Raw genomic sequence first — 15141 nt, 5'->3', positions numbered from 1 at the left:
AGATTGGCACAGAGGAGGGGGCGGAGCCCCATGGGGGGCGGGAGGGTGCAGAGCTCTCCCATCTGAGTGTCATTCTGGGCCCCAAGCCAGGCATTTGGCTTCCTCTCCAAGAGAGTCAAAGGCTGAAGCTGCTCAGACAAAGGGCCAAATGAAAGCTAATGGGGAGCTGGGTGACTTCAGCCTCTCCCCTTCCTCCTCCCGGGACTGGGGGCTCCGGTCCTTGGCAGAAGACTGTGCAAATCAAGACCTGGAGCTCAGCTCAGTGCAGATTCCTATTTGCCTTTTTTATTCTCCTGGCACCCACAGACTCTCTCTTCCTCCCCTCACCACCTCCCACCTAGGGTGCTGTAAAAAAATGCAAATCAGTAGGATTTTAAAATTCAAGCCCATGCCAGGAACACCCACAAACCCTCTATTAAGGCAGATCCTGAGGTGGGTGGTGTGGTCCCAGATTCCATGCATAAAAAGAGGATTCTGTTAAGATTCATTTCTCAGCAAGAGCCTTGGACTTCAGACATTATCTGTGATGACTCTGACCTTTCTTTCTAGATTGGATAAATGCATGGGAAAGGTCAGAATTGTGTATGTGTGAGCTGGGCCAGATACCCCAAACTGACATGGGAAGCATGTGAAAACTAGTTTGGGACAAGACATGATGGAGACTCTTCTGTCCTTCACCGAAGAAGCATCTCTCTGAGTCACTTTCCCATATGTGTGTCACCACAAAAAGAGCTTCAGGAGGAAGTACCAGAGAAGTGACCACTGGCCTGAGAAGGCAGGCCCTGGAGTGGGACAGACAGGAAGAGTGCCTGGGCAACTTGACCAGGAAGCATCAGTGAGAACACCTGCTGCTTCGAGCTCCCCCACCCCCAAAGCTGGCCTCTGACACGGCTGCCAAGTCCCCTCCCCAGCGGAAAGAGTGTAGAGTTTGCAGGCAGGAGTGGGAGAGGCTGTCATGGAGTCTGGAGAGCCATGGGCTGGCACTTTCTGGATCCAGGTCTGCTGTTGTGAGCCTGGGTGCCCCTGGCTCTGAAAAGTAAGAAGAAAGAGGAGGGGAGAAAAGTGAGACTAAGACTTCAAGAGAAACAAACTAAAAGGGACAAAAAGAGGCAGAGGCGAGGACAAAAGAGAGAGCCTGGTTGACAGTCTGTCTGAATTCTGGTGCTCGAAGGAGCAGAAAGGTAGCAGGTGGAGGGGAGCTATATGAAGTCGATGAGAACCTAACAGCTTTAGCAAGCAGCCCTCCCCCATTTGGGTACCCCCTGCACACACACACTGAGCTTCTCCTCCCAGCCCCTGCACGCCCGCCCCCGCACGCTCCCTACGCAAGCCCCAAGCCCAGACCTGACATCTGGCTGGGCCTCCACAGCGCCCGCTCGAGATCTGCCAGGCGGGCCCCTCCTCCGCGCAGGGCCCTCCCTTGCGGTTCCAGCTGCCAGCCCCCTCCCTGCTGGCAGGCAAGCCCGGGCAGACAGCCGGCCTAGCCGGCCCCCGCAGCCGCGCCAGCTCTGCCAAGCCCGGCAGAGCTGGGGACCCCAAGCGGTGCCAGGTTCCCTCGAGCGACCAGTCCCCGGCTGACCTCCTGCCCCGGGCAGGCTTCCTGCCCGTGCACCCTTCCCGGCGCCCCGCCTGCCCCGAGCGCTCCAAGTCGCCCAGCAGCCGGGCACCCGCGTACCGTTCTTTCTGTGCTACCGCCTGGGTCACACTCCGTCCGCGTGTCTGTCTGTCTCGGGTGCGCCCTCTTTTCTCCCTGGGGTTCCCCGGGTACCTTTCACTCCGGGTTTGGTTGGCTCGGTCTCTGTCACTTGCTCGTGTGGCCTCATTCTCATACAATCTTTGCTCCAAGTTTCCTCGTGGCCCCTCTTCCTCGGGACAGGCCCTGCTCTCTGCCTGCCGGTGCGCATCCCCCTTTCCCCCCTGGCCTTCCTTCCGTGCGCGTCCCAGCCCCAAGGGCCCGGCCGAGCTAGGTACCCATCTGCGGGAGCAGCCCTCCTGGCGCCCGCTCTGCTCTTACCAACTCCTGTTTGAGGCGGCGTAAATAGCAGTCCATTTCCCAGCTCTTCTTCCTCATGTGCCCATTTGCGGGGCTCGGCTCCACCAGAGAATTCCGGGTGGGAACACCCACCGCACTGAAACCTTGCGCTCTGCGGGCTGCTGGACCCTGAGGTCCACGCCTCTCGAGCGCCCAGCGGAGCTTCTGCTCCGAGGCCGAACTTGGAGCCGCTTACCCCGCGGCAGGCTGCGCGCGCCCCGGGCCGCGGGCGGAGGGAGACGTGGGCCAGCCTATCAGCGCTCAGAGGGGACGCCGGCAGCCAATCAGAAGAGCGCATGGGGCGCGCGGGCTGGGCAACCGCGCGGGCGGACGGCAGCGAGGGCTTGCACCCGGCGAGGGCCGCAGCTCCTGGGGGTCTGGCAGGGGGACACCTGGTCCTGACCAGCGCAGCCGGGGTGGGGGGCGGGAAGGTTATGGTGACGCCAGACTGTACCGACGCCCGCCAACAAAGCACGTGAGCCCTGTTTGGTCATCAAACGGTGGGCACTGAATATCAGTCTCAGAAAGAGGCTGAGTGCCTTAGTGTCAACCCGGTTTCCCAAACTCCGATCCGGCAAGGAACACTCTCCACCCCAGAAGCCGCTCGGCAGTTCTTTTGAATTCTGGAAATGTTCACAAAAGTGGACTCTGAAAGTGCGGCTCTGCCCCACCTCCGAGTGTAGGGTCCTGGCCGCACACTCCTAGATCGGAGCCGAGGAGCCGAGGAGCCGCCGCTCGGGCCATTCACTTGTTCACACAGAGCAATGGAGGCTCTGCTGTCCTCCAGGTGGTAGGTCCGGGGACACTGAATGGGACAGGCGAGGTCTTTGCTCTCAAGAACGTGCATGGGACGAGGGCAGGAAAGGGATGAGACAAAAGAGTTAAAAACAAAACACTGTAACTTTAGGTAGTGATTTTTTATAAAAATATAAAACGGAGTGACGGATGGAGAATGCTTTCATCAGGTGGGCATGGAGTGGAGGAACAGGCCTTTCGTGCTCGGTGCCTTGGCGGCGGCAGTTATCCAAACTCTTGGGAAGCGCTCTGTTAGCTTAGAGATGAGAGGACTCGAAGATGCTCCGATTCTACTCTACAGCCGCAGCCGGAGCACCCGCGGCGTGCGAGCTTCAGCCAGGCCCTGGGCGGCGGAGTTGCTCAGATCCGCCCGAGAGGGGTCGCAGACTCGCCGCGAGCTTCTCTCCGCGGAGCTCAGGACCCGCCCCGCCCGCCTCCGAGCGCACCGCGCTGCGGTTCCCAACCGGTGCCAGGCGCCGCGCCACCCCGCCTGGCCCGCGGCTGGACGGCGGGGGCGCGGCAGGGCCCGAGAGGAATTAGGGCAATTAGCGATGTGTTGTTTCAAGGTAATTAACGGGAAAGTGAGCCCCGGGCAGAATTTGGGATCTCTGAGCGAGACAGAACGGTGAGGACGCCAGAGAAGGATGCAGGCCCTGCGGTGATTCCGATCCGTGTCAGCGAAGAGCGCCACTTCTGCTTACTATTGAAAGGTGAGAGGGAGCAGGGATTAAAAAAAAAAAAGAAGAACATCTTTAGACGCGATGGCCTCCGCTTCACCCCAAGTCCTCGGTAGATTATAGTGGACGTGTCCACGTGTTTCGGCCTAGCCCGGAGGGCCGGGTTTGGACGAAGGTGGGGCAGCCGTCGCTGAAGGATCGAGGACAGAAAGAAGAGGCGCGGGGTGAGTCACAATCCGGTGCGAAGCCTGTGCCTCGGTGCCCTCGCTCCCTTCGCAGTCGCTGTTCAGGATCCCGCATGGGTCCGAAAACGCGACGGGAGCGGGATGGAGCTGAGAATCTGCTCAGGCGTTTCCAACGCGCCCTGGGAGAACCCGAAGTTACATTTATTCTCCTGTCCCTGCAGCCACCACCCAGGGGAGTCCCATCCCACCCTCCGGCTGCTTTGCAGTTGTGAGCCGAGATCCCCAACGGGTCCGTTCCATGGGACAGAGGAGTGTTCAGAGTGGGAGCCAGCCCCCCAGGAAGGAGCCGAACCAGTTCTGGAGTTGCATCCTCTGGTATTGGGATAGAAAGGGGAGCCTGGCCATGTCCACCAAGGAAGCCTTACGAGGGGAGAAGCGCCCCAAGAGAGTTCCCCAACCCCGGAGACCGAGCCTTGCTCCGTCTGTCTCCAGCATCCAGCTCAGTGGTGGCTGTAAGAGGCACAGACTAAACTTGTGTGGGTCTGTGGTTGAAGCTGAAATAGTCTTCAGAATCAAGTTTAAACCCTGGTTTTCGCCAACCTTGAGATTCACAGACTAGAATCCTCTTAGACATGGATGTAGGACAGTGGCTACAGTTAAAACCTCAGGGGATGCAGCTGATCTCTTTGCAAGAACTTAGGAAGGACTAGGAGGTTAGGTCTCCCAGACTGCTGACAACACATGATGACCTTGCACCAATGCTTTCCTTCTCCTGGCCTCAGTTTCCCTTGCCTCTAGCTTAAACCTGTGTGAATCTAACACTTTTATACTCTTTTTGAAACTCTACTTTGACAATGATCCATGAGGTAGTCGGAACAAGAGGAATTCATCTTAGAGAAGAATATGTTGTTAGTAAAGCCAGATCGCATTCCATCCACTTTTAAGGAGATGGCAAAAAATAAATAAATTTTTTTTTACATTATGGTCATCTCACTGTGGCGCTCAAAAGAGAGGTCTCAGACAGGTCAGAAGTGCTATTATTCTGTGGTTCCCACAGGACTTTGGGAGACAATTACTGTCAAACTCTGCAATCCCTTCATGCCGCTGAGCCATTGTAACTTTCTTGCTCCCCTGCCTCTGAGAAGGCCATGGTCACGTGGGGGCGGGGGGGGGCGGGGCTGCGGGGCTCTCTTACCTTGTTTCTGAATAGGTCATTTGGGGAGAGCAGGAGGCAAGAGTAGAAAAAAGAACTGCTTTCTACTTTTTCCTTCCTTCCTTCCTTCCTTCCTTCCTTCCTTCCTTCCTTCCTTCCTTCAGGGTTTAGGTGGTAGAGAATAAAACCTGTTGCCATGGTTATATAAACATGGGTAAATATTCCTAAGCTGAGGATGGAGGATGGAGGACATGATTCATTTTTGCTGAAGAGGAATCAAATGGTTCAGCCTCCTCCCTCATGCCCTCACCGCCCTTCCCCCCCCGCCCCCCCCAACTCAACCTCGAGGGAGGATGAGATTACCTAATTTGAAAAGGAAGAATAATTCAAAGGTTTTAGGATTGATTGTGAACATGCTTTCTCAAAGCCCTCTGGAGCTGGGACGGAACCTTCCGTAGGCATCTCAGCATTTGCCCTCTGCTGGGGATAAGAGAATGGTGGGCCCTTTTCTTGAGGGAGAGGGTACAGCTCCTGGAAATGGTGTCTGAGGGTGTCAGACTCTTAGGGTTTGCTCAGCGTAGTCAGGGAGGGTGGCTCCTCTGTCCCACTGCCAGAGCCTGAGGGTCCTGGCACTGACGACTGAACTCAAAGGGAGGGGCAGATCCGGCTGTGTCCCAACAGAGCTCAGACCCTAAACGAACAATGGAATCACTGCTATTCTCCTGGCTCCAGATCCACGGCCCCCACCTGGAGGTCCCCACCCATCAAGTCCTAGCCAGCTCTCGGAGACGCACCCCTGGGTGAGGCGGTGTCCATCTCATCTCCACTGGGAACAGAAGAGCTGGGGAGCTCACCCTGGTGTGAGGAAGGAGAAACGTGGCCAAACACACCACAGTCTGGAAACCTCATCATAACATCCCCCTCCCAAAGGTGGGATTCACGTCCCCATTGCTCTCATGCCTCGGCCCCTTGTTGCTGCCATCAGCCATTATCCTATTCCCAGCTCCCCCCAGGCCTCCTGAGCACCAACAGGAAAGGCTGACCCCAGAGATAAGCACGTGCTGTTGGAATGTGTTCAGATATCACAGCAGAACTGATTCTCTCCAGGCAGAGGACCTCGCCTGACCAGCAGACCCAGAGATGCTGAGCAGAGACTACGTGTCTGAGTGTGAACACACTGGATGGTGGGGGAGGAGCTAGACAGAGGCCTAGTTCTTCTTGAAAGAAGCTAACTCCTAGCTTTCATGACATCTTCCTCTGTCATCTTAGAGGATGAGGCTCTCTGCCTCTTACAATCTCAGCACCAGAGGAGGTAGCAGAGGAACAAAGTGGCTTATATGTTGGGAGGCCTCTCGGTTCCAAAAGAAAAATTCTCTTTGGGTTTTAACTAAAACTCTTTTGACTGAGTGGAGGAATCAAAGACTCTAGTCATAAAAAGCTCCTTAGATTTTGACGTCTTCAAACACAGAGTGTCATTCTCCCCACTTATAGACGGAGCAACTGAGGCCCAAAGAGGTGGGTCTGGATGGTGAGGGAATAAAGTCTCATTGTTTCCAAGGTAACCTCTTTCTGCTACCTGACTGCAGAAAGCAGGAGGGATGTGCCCTCCAGTGGATTACTGCGATTACTAGAGCGACGGAGTGAGAGCCAGTAGTTCTCCATCCATAGAATCACCATCCCTTTTGCACATAGTGCTAACCTAGTCACCATGCTCACAGCCTTAACTTCTTTACAAAGTCACTGGGCTTCAAGACCAGGCTGTCGACTATGCCGGTGCTAAAACTTTTTGGAGGGGGACAGAAGGAAGTTGTTGTAGGAAGAAATAGCAGTACAGTCAGTCCTTACTCAACGTCGTCGATGGGTTCTGTGACTTTAAGCAAAACCACTTTTACTATAGGCTAATCGATATAAACAAAAGTCATGTTCCTGTGGCATCTCATAAAACGACGTTAAATGAAATGACATTATTCGAGGACTTGCTATATAGTGTTTTGAGAAAACTCCATGTATGAATGGGCTATCTCACCTGAACAATTCAGAAGGAATTTTAAGTGCAAAATTAGACTAGTCCAAATACTGAACTGTTAGTCTATGGGCTGCTACTGAGACCTATGTGGAATGAGTTGTGGTTGTGGGCCTGCTGCTTACGGTGCCTGAACAATGGTCTCATTGCTCCTTGGGAAGCAAATATCTCCATTTTGCAAACATTTGCTGAAAAAGCAAATATTTTTCAACTGCAAAACACCTGAAGAATGTGAGGGCTAAAGGAAATACATATGGAATTGGTACAAACTAAGGCTGATCGATATGCTGCTCTGACAAGGAGAGTGATTTGCTCAGCAATCTCCAGGGGACATCCTGCCACGTCTGACTCCCTGGGGGCCCAGTGCTGGCTTCCCTGTGGCCTGGCCACGGCCCGAAACTCAGAACGAAGGCTCGTTTTGTTATACACTACTTGGCCATCTCCATCGGCTTCTGGTAGCTGTTAGCAAGGACCAGGGTTGGCAGCCTGCCAGGGAGAGACTGTCAGTAAGAGAGGAAGGAGGCCACCTGCTTCTCCTTCTGAGGCCATGCAGGGAGGAGAAAAAGAGGTCACTTCTCAGGTTTGGCTTACTGTACATTCTTTTCCACCAGGTTGGTTCCTATGCCTCTTCTGGTCTGAATTTCAGGGGCCAGAGAGCTGTCTTAGTCCAGGTCAGACCTCAGCCTGGGGGATGGTGAGGATTTCAACCTGGAGATCCTGCAGGAAGCCAGTGCTGAGAGTGACAGCTGCTCCTGTGAGGGTTTCTGCAAATTCAGAGAGGCAGATTCCTCTCCCAGGGGTTTTGTGGGGTGGGGGCTGGGTGGGCAGTGACTCTCAGCAAAAGCCGCAGTCTATCCTGAGAGAAAGCCTCAAGTTCCCAGAGCGGAAAGGCAATGAGGCCAACAAACAGTGTCATCACCTAACAAATGAAGATGCATATTGAAAAATGGGAGCTGAACGCGCAAAGGCGTTTGGGCTTTTCCGGCCTCCGGCCTCCGCCTCCCTGCCTTGGGACAGGTTTTCTTTGCTATGATTATTCCCCATGAATCATCATCCATAGAAAGTGACTGAGGCAATGGAGAATGAATAATGAACCCCCCAATGGTCTTTTGTGTCTCTGCCTGGAGGGTTTTGCAAATAACTTGCATTTTAATCTTTTTGACTAGAACCATAGAATTTGGGAGCTGAAAAGGACCTTATAGATAATCAGGGAATTATGACCTCACAGAAAGACCACGAGTCAAGATACATGGGTTTGAACCTCACTAAAAATAGTGCTCCTAACATTTATTGAAGGCTTTCCTTATGGTAGGCGCTGCCTATTCTTTCCAAATCCTCCGAGGCAGGGGCTCCTTCTGCCTCCGTTCCGCAGCGAAGGAAGCCAGAACTCTGCTCCTGGCAGGCAGAGAGAGGCTCTGGCTCCAGAACCCACGCCTTCTCGGTCACTCCACTGCCTCACCCTGTGGCCTTGCACAAGTAATTTTAACCTCTCTGGGTCTCAGTTTTCTCTGTGATCTCTAAAGCTCTCAGACTCGAATGGTCTGCATTTCCTGCCTAAGCATATCATTTTACAAGTCAGGAAATTGTAGCGCAGAAATGTTAAGTGATTTGCCCTTGGTCACCCAGGTTGCTAATGGCAGAACCAGCAGGAGCCCAGACCTAGTGATCTCCGGACATTGCCCCTCAGGCAAGCCCTCCTTCCCCTCCACCTCGCTTTGTCAGGTGTTTCTAGAGGAATCCAACTCCTTGCCTTAGAGGAGATCTGTTCTATAATTTCAGATGGATTGGCAATGTTGGGTTTGGGTGTGGCCAGTTGACACCAAAGATGAGTTTAGGAAGCTGGTGATATTTGTTTAAGTACCTTCGACCTGTCTGTCTGCTGTGTGCTATCTTTTCTGAGTCAAGAGTGGTGATCAAAATTATGTGATAACCACAGGAAAGAGCCTGGTGATACCATGTCTGGTGTGGCACATACACGTTCTCCCCTGGTGGGTGGTGTTTACAGTTTGTCCTCATCGAGCAAACACGTTTGTCCCTCATGGCGGCAGTGGATGAAAGTCTGCTTCTTTCAACTCTTTCCTGTCCTTTTTTCCCTGTCCCAGGATCTGACCATTAACTGGTGCCCTGGGAGGAGGCAGAGTCCAAAGTGTGCTCTGGCAATTGGCAGGCACCATTCCTACCAGCATCCCCACCCCTGTGTGCCCCTTACCGAAAAAGAGATTGGATGGAGGTGGAAGTGTCAGTACAGGAATTACGGTGTGCTTCCGAAGCGAGAACAAGGGCATCCTGGGTGAGGCATTATTCACAATGGTGCCATGTATCCACGTGTGTGTGTGTGTGTGTGTGTGTGTGTGTGTGTGTGTGTCAGACACCCTGAAATGAGCTCTCACCCACTGGTGAGTGGAAAATTAGCTTTGGCAGGAGAAGAACTGGGTGACAGGTGAGGAAGCCAGCAGGGTATCAGTGTGATCCTTTTACAATTGCTGTTTGCTGGTGTTACTAACAATCCCTCACCCCCCTCCCCTCCTCTGAGTTGTAATTAGGTAGAGCGGCAATGACTTGGAAGGGCCCGGGCATGTGGGAGAGGGACATGAGTATGTTAGAATGGCCTCGTGACCTTTGGAAGTTAGCCCTGTGCTTTGCAGGTGGACTGAACTAAGCCAGTTGAGAAGTGGTATTTTTCTGGTGGGCCACAAAGCACGCTGTGTGGTTTACAGTTCTCCGGTGGGTGGGAGAGGAGATGGCAGTCCAGGGACTAATCTAGGCAGTTCTGCCATATGGCGTAACGCTGGAGGTGATATGGCCCAGCACCGGCAGGCAGGAGACCTGGGGTCTTGGACTAGCTCTGCTGCCTGACTCAAGATGGCCCTGTAATCTCCCTGTGCCTCAATTTCTCTAACTGTAAAGTGGGGCAAATAATCCCACTGCTACCTGCCTGTTGTGAAGGTAAAGTGTGTAAAGGCCCTTCGAAATGTCAAACGCACTGTTCCAAACGTGAAGCCTGACTGCCAAGGGAATTCGCAGAGCCTGTGGGGAGGCGGCAGTCTGCTTCTGTGTCAGTTTCACAGCCTGTGCTCAGACAGGTACTTAAGCATCTCACATCCATAAATCTCATCTCCTATCTATAGTCAGCAAATAGGGAAAGGGCAGGCTGCTGCTGTCTGATCTTCCTACCAAGCTGGCTCTCAGCCTTCCCTGCCCTCCCCGCCCGGCCCCACAGGCTTGATCCCTCTGCCCTTCCTCATCTGCTCCCCGCCTGTCAGTTTAATTTAACAAGGTTGCGGGAAAGATTTGATTTAATCAAACCAGTTGCTGTATCCATTCTGCTCAGAGGTCCCTCAGTGCCACCACCGAGACTCAGATTAGACAGTGACAATTACTTTTTCTTCCCTGGCTATTACCTCCCCCTCCCTTTCTGTCCCTAGAGGGAACAGGGAGGCAGACCAGTCTCCTGGGACCTAAGAATAGATGCGGAAGATCAAAGAGGGAAGCGGACTCTGGCCTCAGAAAGCCCCTCTCTGCCTTACATGGCCTTGTTTAAGGCTGAGCACCAGCCCGAGGGGTGTGGGGAACAGAAAATGTGAGTAGAGCTGCCTTGGAAAGGCTCAGGGCTGCCTGAGGACAGAGCTGTGCCATCATCTGTGCCATCATTGATGGCTCTCAGAGATTAAACAAATCTTCCTCATTGTCAGGGAACTGAGTAGAGGGCGGGCAGAGGGGATGAGGTAGGTAGCTGTGTGCTCTGTACCCACCAGACCACAAGCGTTTCTCTCCAGGTGCTCAGCCTGGATTCTGGGGTCTGTGGAGCTGGGAGACAACAAAAAATGGTGAGACTCCATCCACCTGAGTTTCTGTGATTCTGTTCTTGGCATGAAATCAGCAGTGACAGGAGGAGCTGCCACCTGAATCGGGTTCAAGGGAGGCCGTGTGGATGTGGGGGGTGTGTGTGTGTGTGTGAGTTGTGTATATGAGTGTCAGCAGCTGGACAGTAAGGCAGGATGTCTCTGGTGCAGAAATCTCAAGGTTTAGGGAGTTTAGAATTCCAGAACAAATCTCTCTTCTAGCCATTTAACTCTTTCACTTCTCTCCTTTTTCAGGAAGTAGGTGCTCAGCCCCTCTTCTCTCTTGAGCAGCTCCCAGAAGAGAGACAAAGGCCTCCCGAAGGAGAATCTTCACTTAGGCTGATGGAAATCCTTGTTTTCCTTTTGCTCGTTTGTGTCAACATTCTTCCATCAGGCTGGACAACTGACAGGTGCACCCCTCCCCGGGCCCCCTTCAAAGTCCCCTCCCTGCCATTTGTGTCTCTCCCAGATATCCAGCAGACACTATCATCCACAGGAGCCGAATATGATTAGCAGAAACCCTTCCTGACAGCCCCAACGAGGATCCCTCAAATGCATATTCTATTGAGTGCATCTCACTGCAGCTGACAGCCGCTTTATCAATTAAATTCCACATTCCCAGTCTTCAGAGAGGCCACAAGCCTCTCTACCTAATAAATCACAGGCCCCAGTTATTGTTAAATGTCCCATCAGTCTCTAATAAACTCCCTGCCAACGGGAGCAGGTTATTTATTATGCTGCCTGGATAAGAATGAATTGGGCCCCGTTCTCACAAGGAGAAGAGCAAACATGAAGCCTTTCTCCCTAAAGACTGAGGCTGTGGTATTAAATGGGGCAATTAATCAATGTGGGCCTTGAGCAGAGGAGTGTCTGGTCTGGAGAGAGGGAGGATGGCCTGGGGTTCTTTTCCCAAAGCTGGCCAGGCAAATCCCCATGGCCAGAGGTGGCTGTGCGGAGCGCAGGGGCCCAGGCCTTTGCTGTGTCTCTCCCTCTCCTAATTCCTGCATGAAAAGATACTGAAGATATCATCACCCCACAGGCTATGGAGTACATGTAAAAACCATTATTCTCCATGTTGGGAGGGAGCCACTTAGGACTGAGCAGGGTCATGAAACAATAAATTCTGTTTGGAAGCCCAGATATTGTTACTTGATGAACTCGATGTCACTTAAGTTTACTGATGGTGCTAGTCTGCTGAGCAGAAGCACTGAAAAATCTAAGAGGAAAAGAGATCTCGGAAACACATGCTTGCTCACTGTTTGCTGGATAAACAGCATCCAGGGAGCACTGGCAATTGGAAAGCAATGTAGCAACACCTACAAGACCCAGGAGCTGTTAGGTGTAAAGTGGGCTTTGCAGTTACCTGCCATGAAATAGCTCCCAAACTTACATGATGTTCCATGGTCCGCAAATTAAAATCCAAACCCCTCCCCTTTGCCATTATTCAAGCCCCACTCTACATTTCCAGCTGTATTTCTCTTTGTTGCTACATAACCCTATCCCGCTTTGGGAGAACACAGCACGTTCATTTCATATTCCTTATGGTGGCAGACAAGGTCTTCCATAATGCGAGATCAATATACCTCTACAGCCTCGTTCCCTGGTAACTGCTGTCATACTTGCCTGGTTCACACCGAAGGTCTTGCCTTCCCTAAAAATATGGTTTCTCTTGCTTCCACGCCTTTGCACGATCTGTTCCCTTTGCCCAGAATATCTCCTTAACATGTCTGCCTGCTGAGCTCGCCTTCCACCCCCACTGCCTGGTGAACTCGTTATCTATTCTTCAGGATCAGCTCAGAAAATCAGCCCCCAGGGCTTCATGAGACTTCAGCTTTGTCTCCTGACGCTGCTGTCTCCACAGAAGTGCTAAACTCCAGGGATTAGAGAAGGCAGGATAGGATCTGTGCATGGAGTTTTTCTCATAGTTCCATGCACACTTTAAATTCACAGTTCCTAACATTTTTTTGTGTCGCATTCTTCCATCAGGCTGGACCGGTGCTCCTATGAGAATCTAATGCCTGAGGATCTGAGGTGGAGCTGAGGCGGTGATGCTAGTGCTGGGGAGCGGCTGCAGATACAGATGAAGCTTCGCTTGCTCACCTGCCACTCACCTCCTGCTGTATGACCCAGTTCTTAACAGGCTATGGGCTGGGTTTGGGGACGCTTGCTTTAAACTACTGATTCTGGATGGAGATGAGAACAGCATAGAGAAGAAAGCTATTACCAAAAGCTTTTCCCCTCAGTTTCTCAGTTCTTACTCTCCCCGCTCATGGCAGCCATACTTTGAGCAACTAAGACCCTGAAAAATGTCAGTACTGCAATATGACTTTACACCACCTGTGCTGCTTGCATATTTCCTTCTTGATCAGTGCCACCTGTCTGTATGTATCTTTCTCCGTGAGGGCAAGAGCTCTGTTTATTTTATCCCATTTTTGTTTATCTAGCATTTGGCTGACTCCTATTAGGTGTTCCGAATATTTTTGTTGAATGAATATAGAGATGTTTGTGGATTGAATGCAAATAAGAATGTTGCTTACCCTTTGTTGCTTTGGGTGCCGAATATGAAAAAGTGGCTATAAAAAACTTAGTACCTTCCCGTCTTTCCACATTCTCCCAGATCCTCACACCCAGGATGGGCCAGCTTGTGTCCAGGCTTTTATTTATACAGTTTTCCTTCTCTCTGGGTGTAGAAAGCATCGCTGCAAAATGATTGGATGGGGACCATTTGAACCTCAACATCAGTTATGTCTGTCTTACTCCCACTTCTTCAGCTCACAGGATCGCTCCCCGCTCTAGCTCACAGGAGGTGAGGAAAGGCCTTCCAGGCAGTCAGAACATCATAAAGGGGCTGAGGTCCCATTGTGATTTTATCCTGGGGGAGGCTTGGAGGCAGACAACATCCAACTGGTTTCTGTGCATGTAACTCTCACACCTTAACTAGTTGTTAAATGGTCTCTTACCTTTGTGTTTTATCTTTACGGCACCAAAAATTATGGTTGACAGGATTATTGCAATTTTTAACTCCTGAGGAATTCACTTTATTGACTTGCGTTTTTAGCTACAGCATATAATTCTCAGTAACATTACTGCAATATCTGTGTCCATAAAACATCATAACTAACAAATGCAATAATAGAATGCTGTTAAAATGATAAATGTGTTTTTTTTTTCTTTCTGAAAACTAGTTCTTTTGTTTCTTTTGGTATGAGAGCTGGTTCTTCCATAGTGATGGGTGTGCTTTCTATAGAACCACTCCTGTACACACAGAGACCCAGCAGGGACTTTTGAGCAAGAAAGTGTCAGCTATTCAACGTTTATTAGGTCCACCAAGGGCCTGGTGCTGGGCTGGAGAGCCTGGAGTGACAAAATTACCTTCTTTGAGAAGCTCATAGTTTATTTAGTGTGAGGGTTGGGCACGTAAGCAAGTAAATAGAACACGGTAAGAGCTAGACTGGAATTATTTATAGTGTGAAATGGGAGCCTGACACGGGAAATAAAATGGCTGTCAAAAGGATCAGGATCTGAAGTCGAACCTAAGATATCCACTTAAGAAAAATTATTCCAGCACCTGTGGAGTGGATGGCGGGGAAGAAAGTGGACAGGGAGACCATTCAGGAGGTCGTTGCAACAGTTAGGATGGTGAAGGGGCCTACAACAGGACAGATGCCGTGGAGACAGGAGAAGAGAAATGGATCAAATATTTGGAGGTGAAATTACCTGCACTTCGCGAATTGTTAGAAAGGGGAGAAGGATAGTAGAAGGTGGGGAATTAGAATAATTCCCAGGTTTGAGATTTGGGGATTAGGTGGATGAAGGAGGTGGGGTACTCAGAGGAAGCCTGGGACCTTTAGTGCCCACTCCTAATAGTTCCATTCCTTCATAGGGACAGTTGACGTTTTCTCAATGTTTTCTAAATTTCTAAGCAAAATGCATCTCTAGGACTCCTTTTCAATGAGATTATTATCGAAAGTCCCTCCTACATGGTTTGGAATCTAGATCATCACTGTGTGTGTGTGTGTGTGTGTGTGTGTGTGTGTGAGTGCACTCAAAGTGCACAGGAGTGGAAGATAATGACTAGGATTATGATCTAAGGACAAAAGAAAAAGCTGGGGTCGGATGCAGAATATCTAAGTTGGAATTGTGAGAAAAATTAGGTTGTAGAAATACATTTGGAATTATGACTAAAACTTTGTTATAGGAGCTCGTTTATTCAATATTGAGCACTGTGTCAGATTCTGATTTTTCCCATTAGGGTTACAGCAGGCAAGGTGGAATAGGTCCCTGTCCTCATTGAGTGGGGGAGACAGACAATAAACACATATAATTTCAGACAATGGTAAGTGTCAGGAAGAAAAATAAAGCAGAACAAGGTAATAGAGAATGATGAGAAGGGCGAGGGAGTGGACAGGATGGGGAGCTCTCTTAGGGTGTTCA

This window comes from Pteropus vampyrus, unplaced genomic scaffold (assembly GCF_000151845.1).
Source record: "Pteropus vampyrus isolate Shadow unplaced genomic scaffold, Pvam_2.0 Scaffold6, whole genome shotgun sequence".
NCBI lineage: Eukaryota > Metazoa > Chordata > Mammalia > Chiroptera > Pteropodidae > Pteropus > Pteropus vampyrus.
This window is presented reverse-complemented; position numbering follows the sequence as displayed.